Source organism: Phalangium opilio, unplaced genomic scaffold (assembly GCF_054372755.1).
Source record: "Phalangium opilio isolate 3A_F unplaced genomic scaffold, DU_Popi_V2 ptg000022l_1, whole genome shotgun sequence".
Classification (NCBI taxonomy): domain Eukaryota; kingdom Metazoa; phylum Arthropoda; class Arachnida; order Opiliones; family Phalangiidae; genus Phalangium; species Phalangium opilio.
Window position 1 is genome coordinate 2,450,881 of NW_028324154.1, and position 5,395 is coordinate 2,456,275.

Below are 5,395 nucleotides of genomic sequence, written 5' to 3' on the forward strand. Positions count from 1 at the left end.
TTCAAGACCTCTTGGCACTAAGCTTTTTGAATATCAAAATATTGTTTTGGGATCGAACGCGCTAGCGCAAGTCTATGAAGAGGATGTTTCCAGATCGAAAAGAGGCGATTCTCGTAGGGTGAAAGGTCTTGTAAAGGCTATGGTTGTGAGGGATTCATGGACTCGCCTCAATGTAAGACCTGCGAAGATCATGCAGGTACTAATTTGTGAATAATTATGCAAACGGCGTGTAAAATGAAATTCATCTCTTTGAAATTTTCAGCAAGAGGAAATGTTAGCGGCTTTAGTTAGCATTGCCCGCCCTCACGACAAAGTCGCACCCCCAAATTCGGAAGAGATCCTCATGACACGAGAATATCTGAGGCACGTGAAAATGATTTTTGAAGATGGGGTATTGTGTGGAAAGAAAAAAATAAGCTCTCAAAATCAAGAGGTTCTACTTTCAATGTTATCTGGATATTCATTTTTTGTACAATAGCTTGATGAAATACTTGGTTAGTTGAAAATATATTCCCAAATATTTATACTGATAAATTAATGTAGTTGAGTATTTTTAGATAACAACCTTGAGTTCAACCCCAATAATCCACCCGAAAAAATGTTCTTGAGTTGGCAAACGTGGGACCTTTTGAGGATTATGATATTTGGTTTTTGTGAATTTGGAAAAGGATTACCTCACAGAATTTCCCAATAATTTCATTTTACCTGTTCGGGTTAATGGAAGCGCTATAGAGAGTCTTTGGACAAATGCGCTTTGCAACTGCAGAGAAGTTAACTGGAATAAATTACGCGCGTCCATCACCAAAAAACCACGAATGAAGACTATCGAGGTGCACCTTTGTCAGTGGCGGAGTTGGAGCTTAAACGAAGAAAACCATAAACATAATCAATAAATAAACAAACTCTTTAATAAAGCTACTATATTGTTTTTTTTTCTCAAAACATGTCTTTAAAAACATTATCACAAATATAACCTTTTAGGTGCGCTAACATTTCTTTGAGATCTTTTTTTTTATTATTTAAAAACGTCTTGGTTTGGACCAAGGCCGAAAAAACAAACGATATGTGTGAGGTTTATCAATTGACTAAAGTTTCAGATAATGAAATTTTTTTCTAGTTATTTTTATCCACTCAATCCTAAATCAATATTTAATTCAATCAACTGATTTTACTGTTAATCGATCTAGTCCCTCTAAATTAATTGAAAAAATTACATATCTACGCTTTTTCAAGAACAATTACATTTTCCGAAAACCTTTTATCATGAAATTAATTATTTTAAAGGGAGTACGTGTTGAGGCTACAGTATTGAATATTTGAAATGTTCTACTGGATGTCTAAAAAGAGCAAGCGAACTTTGGCATAACTCGAATGGAAAATGTAAATATTTAATCGTTGATATTTATATACATTTAATTTCGTATATCGAAATGCTATTTTTCTATTGTCGCCTCTATGATGGTAAAGTTGCACTGGAACTTCCATTTCCGTACTTAAGAATTTCTTTGTCATAACTCAGTCTATGGTAATATTGGCTGAGTGTGTTGCGACGGCTCAGATGACCCATACACTGAAACCACTGGTGATTATAAAATGCCATATATTTGGGAAAATAGAGAAAGGGAGGGGGTGTCGGAGTTAAATGTGACTTTCTTGGCATAACTAGTAACGAATGATGTGTTTAACCATATTATTTCCGCGGGAAATGAATAAAACAAGTACTGAGAAGTATTTCTGTTTATGTGATCTTTACCCTTTACCACACAGGATAAACTTTGTTTCTTTGTCTTAAGTGGACGACATTCACTGTAAACGATAGTCTTATTAACAACTTAAAACAGATTTAAACTTCTTTTGGTGCAAATTAGAAAATTTATCAAGCCAGCGACAATTAAAAATATGTCGGTCAAGATGCTCACAAGTTAGTAATCATCGACACGAAATCCCTTCAAATTAATTAATTTCATGATGAAATGTTTTCGGAAAATGTAATTGTTCTTGAACAGCGTAGATATGTAATTTTTTAAATTAATTTAGAGGGACTAGATCGATTAACAGTAAAATCAGTTGATTGAATTAAATATTGATTAAGGATTTTGTGGATAAAAATAACTAGAAAAAAATTTCAATATCTGAACTTCAGTCAATTGATAAACCTCACACATATCGTTTGTTTTTTCGGCCTTGGTCCAAACCAAGACGTTTTTATATAATATCTGTCACCTCAGTCTTAATGTAATTAAATTTTGAATAATTATGTTTGCTTTACCGTCATACATTTGCACTCTAAAATAAAATGGTGCATTCAAACACCATATATGCAGTTTTCTCCAGTGCCAAAAAAAGACATCATTTAGGGTGTACCTTAGCCCCATTTCTATGATCAATTCACGCCATTTACTAAGATTATTTGCAAGTATTAAGGAAATATTAGGCATTTATGCACCATTTACAGTGGCTTTTAACATCTTTTTTAGAAAATCTGTTGAACTTCTAATATTACTTAGTTACATGGTTTTAAAAGTAGGGAAAAAGTACGCTACTTATGTCACATTATTAAACCAAGTGAAGTGAAATAATTGTTAAATATTTATTATAACCACTATACACCCACAGATACGTGGTAAGTCTAAGTTTTTCAAGAGATCTAACTAATTATCATGTCCAATCACGATGGTTAAAACATGCATCTACCTGGGCTCGAACCTGGGACTTTCCGCGTGTGAAGCGGACGTGATAACCACTACACCATAGATACGTGGTAATACTGAGTTTTCCAAGAGATCTAGCTAATTCTTTTGCCCTATCACGATGGACAAAAAATGTGTATCTACTAGGTCTCGAACCTGGGACCTTCCGCGTGTAAAGCGGACGTGATAACCACCACACTACAGATACGTAGTAACACTGAGTTTTCCAAGAGATCTAGCTAATTATTATGTCCAATCACGATGGTCAAAGCCGTACTTCTGTAATTAAGTAAAATTAACATACTTAGACTTAATTGTTTTGATCAAACTGGCTGATAGCACACCCTGAATACCTAATTGTTAATTTAAGATAATTCCGAAAAGTAACTTTGCTGAAGTTTTTAAGTTAGCGGTGGGGAAAAATCACGAAAAACCCCATTTTAATCTCCATAGGAAATTTAGCAAAAGCATGTGAATTTTATATTAACGTTAGAAAACGGTATCAAGTCATATCTAAAAGAGCCTACCGGCCCTGTAGAATAGGTCTATTTTCCTTTTCAGTGTTTGTAGGAATGAGATCTTTGGGTGGTTCTATCACATTTCTTTCTGTTGAACTGAAGGTTCCTGAACTGGAAATGTTTATCACAGATTTATTGGCAGTATTTGATTTGACTAGGTTTGAACTTCCGCTCCAGCTTTTCTTGGTTTCTTCAGAACCATGCGTGACCTAGCAGCCGCTTTGACTTTCAGAGTATTGGTTTTTGCTTCATTATAACATGTAGTTTCATTAAGGGGGAAGACAACTGAAGACTAATAAAATAGCCCGTTTTAGTTCGAGTCCAGTCCCCAAAATAATAGCCCTATACGGACAAAATTTTACTGACTTATAGTTCAAACCTTCTCCTAACGATTAAAATATTTTTAATTATTTTTAACTCGGTAATTAAGTCGGAATATTTTTTCCCGTCGGTGAAGTTTTGGATGTAGTTATTCGAGTCCAACTCTTACAATTCAATACCTAATGTTTTGTCCAATATGTCATTCGAAAGACAATTTTGAGCTGTATCGATTAAAATAATTTTCAATTAAATCCGTCCACTAATAAAAGAGCTGCACCAGAAAAACTTCAAATTTAGACAGCTTCAATACTTAATTCCTAGAGGGCACCCTATCTGGGTATAGACTAAACTCTGAACTTCTCATACTATGTAGAAGTTTTCCTTCTATGCTGGTATAAAGACTGGCGGAACGACGGGAAAAGGTAAAACTGGTCGGCTGGCCCCCGCAGCGAGATTTTGAAGTTCTTTTGTTGTACAGAACTACCGAGGGGAGGGGTTAATACGGGATACTGTGAATGCGATTTTGAAAGGCTTCATTCGCTTCGTCAAAGAATTTTGCTGCTCGTGGATTTCGGCTCAGACCATTTCGGGGCTATTCCCGCTTATCACCAACAAAATTCTAGTTTATCCTACTTGAAATTAGGCCTCACTGACCCTCTCCCGGGTGTTAAAATAAAATTTACTTTACTAAATGATTTTTAATAATTAAAGGGAGTCAGAAATGGTCATACAACCAGTTTTAATCGATTTAGATTAATTTAAAGCAATATTTATGTTATTTTATTGTTCTAAATATAGACAGCTTCCACTAAAAGGGCTAGAGTTATTTCCTCCCCCTCTCTCAGCTTTAACTGCAGTGCAGTGTTGTCAGGCCCTCTGAAATTAGCCGAGTTAGTCAAGTAACGAGTGAAACTGAACTGCTAGCCTTCCTCTCTACATTTTGTTTGGCTCACAAACGGTCTGGCGTCGAAAAGAGATGTGGTCGTTGTCTGATACTTGGTATTGCCGTAATATTTCTTCCTAAAATGTCGATGGCGCTTTTTGCGACTAAAAACTTTACTTGGTGGTCTTTTTCTTTTCGATTAACTTGAATTTTTTCTTAGGGGGTGATTAAGGAAGACTTAACTCTGTTGCCATATACATTTTAATTTCGAAGTTGGTTAGCGATATAAAGTCTTAGGAAAAGTTTTGCTGCTAAATAAATTAACAAGATGGTCTAGCCCATAATTAAGCCACATCGTTTACGTACTCTCGCTATCCCTACTACAATAAATATACTTCTAGTGAAATATCCCCTAATATACAGGTCAGAGGGAATAATTTTTCAATGGCTGCTTGGCAAAGAGAATCAAATATCGCCAACGCTCGTTACTAAATTACTAATACTACTAATACTACTACTACTACCACTACTACTCAGGTAAAACTATTAATCCCATTGATACCTTGTAGCTAAGGAGAAACTAAAAAAATTTCTAAAGCGCGCTTCTAGAATTCTTGCCCGCTCGGACTTTCTTTTAAAATTCTTCTCGATTTGAGGAGAAATACACGTAAATTCTAATAATAAACACCATTCTACATATAACGTCGGTATTTACTTGCTTTTTCTTCTTAAAAATCCCCCTCCATTTCTTTGAATTTTGAAATCGGGGATCGGGATGATTGATGGCGTGAAACCCTTATTGTCCACGGGTGACCGGAATTTTAAAGGGAGTATTAAACCTTCGATTTAAATTAAGGCAATACCATAGTCCTCTCTCTCGCTTTAAATATATCGAGCAAACGTAAAATACAATTCTCAATGTTTAACTTTGCTAGTACAAATAAATCCAATGCTTAAACTAACAATTATAATTCCCTTCCTTT

General features: G+C 35.1%; 1 non-coding gene across 1 annotated transcript; it reads right to left on the bottom strand.

Moving 5' to 3' along the window:
- Positions 1 to 2,685: 2,685 nt before the first annotated feature.
- Positions 2,686 to 2,758, bottom strand: TRNAV-CAC (transfer RNA valine (anticodon CAC)). Its single transcript has one exon. It is a non-coding gene; the product is annotated as a tRNA-Val (tRNA).
- Positions 2,759 to 5,395: the final 2,637 nt, after the last annotated feature.